The sequence below is a fragment of the Trypanosoma equiperdum genome, assembly GCF_001457755.1.
Source record: "Trypanosoma equiperdum strain OVI genome assembly, contig: ctg_999, whole genome shotgun sequence".
Lineage (NCBI taxonomy): Eukaryota > Euglenozoa > Kinetoplastea > Trypanosomatida > Trypanosomatidae > Trypanosoma > Trypanosoma equiperdum.
The window spans coordinates 4,609-6,281 of NW_027124974.1; positions in this window are offsets into that span (position 1 = coordinate 4,609).

Consider the following 1,673-nt stretch of genomic DNA (forward strand, 5'->3'; position numbering starts at 1 on the left):
CAACAGCATTAGAAAAAGTTTCTTATTTACTGGAAAACTGCAATCTTTGTACTTCCCTTCGATCCAACCACAAACAGCATTTTTGCCTTCAGGTTTCGTAGCTTGCACTTTTGCACATTCCTCAGGGGTTTTGGCCTCACTACACTTATCTGTTGTTTTTCTCTCTCCATCTCCTTTTCCTGTTGCTTGTTCCCCCTCTACTGGTTTTATTGGATTGCATTTCTTTGCTTTTGTATCATAAGTGCAAGTCTTATCGGGGCATTCCTTTGGCTTGTCGTGAAACTTTTCGCATATTTTTTGTCCTTCAGCATCATCCTTTGGTGTCGCAGTTTCTGGTTGGCATGTGGCTTCGCCTACTTTGGGTTGCTGCCGGCTGGCGTAGTAGTGAAGCAATTTTGCATATTGATCGTCATCACCTAGATTTAGAAGTTTGTCTTCTGTCAGCTCGATGTCCCAGTCTGCTTGTTTTGGCACTGGTGTTTGGCGTATTTTGTTTAAGTATTTTTCCGAAAACTTCGACGCCTCTGTGCCTATGACGCCCTTTATCTTGTTTAGGGTCGCCTCCTCTGTTTCTATCGTTCTGCCTTTTTACTGATGTTAGCTATAATCTGCAATGCTGCCGCCAGGAACGTCTCATCCTCTATTAATGCATTATAGAGAGTTTCGTCGGCTTTGGCTGCCTGGCCGAATGTCGCTGTTTCAAGCGCTGCTATGGCCTCTTTTGCTTCTTTGAACCGCGGCTGATCGGTCTGGATTGCCGGTCCTTTCAAGCCGGTTATTTTTAGGGCCGGAGTGCTGTCTATTGAAATAGCGCCCGCTGCATACTCTATCTTGTTGGCCGCGTAGGTGACCCCGCCTAGGGTTTCTCCTGCCGTCCCGGGCGTGCCGAAAAAGATGCATTTGTTCTGGTTGAAAGTATTCGGGTTCCCTACATCTGCTACTGTTTCCACTGCGTCGAAGTTGGGCGCGTTTATTGCTGTCCTCTTTGGTTTTGTTACCTCTGTTAGCGGTGACGAATCGCAGCCCGGCAGTTCTGCTTGCAGTCCTGTCCATGTTCCTGCCGTTGCAGAGGTTACCGTTGATAGTAGACAGCCGCCGTTGTTTGGTTCCGCTCCATTGGCTTGACTAAGCAGCGAAAAAAACTCGGTTGCGTTGCCTGCTGCCAGCGCTGCTTTCGCTGTTGCAGTTAGGCCCTTTGCCGCTAGTGTCAGTAAATCGTCTTTTTTGTTTTGTATTAGTTTGGCTGCCGTGGCCGCTATTGCTGTGGCCAGCTTTCCGGAGCCGTCGTGGTTTTTTATTGCTGCAAAGACGTCGAGTTGCTGCTTTGTTTTCGTCAGGGCTGCTATTTCGTTATTTGCGGCTGTTAGCTTAGAATTGGCATATGCGTGTGTTTTCTTCAGTTCTCCCGTTAGTGTGCAGAGCGCTTTGAATGGTGCCGCCATGGTTGCATACTTTGCAGTCCTCGCACGTACGGGTTGATTTGTTGTGCAAAGCGCCAGCGCCAGAAAAATACGAAACAAAAACTTTTGTTTCATCGCAGCCTGTTTTCTGCTCGCCTTTGTATTTCTGTCTCGAAATTACCAGTAGAAAAAGAATGCTTCTGGGTTTTCCAGTATAGTAATGGGCGAAAAACACAACATTAAAAATTTATGATGTCTTTAAAGTGAATTCAA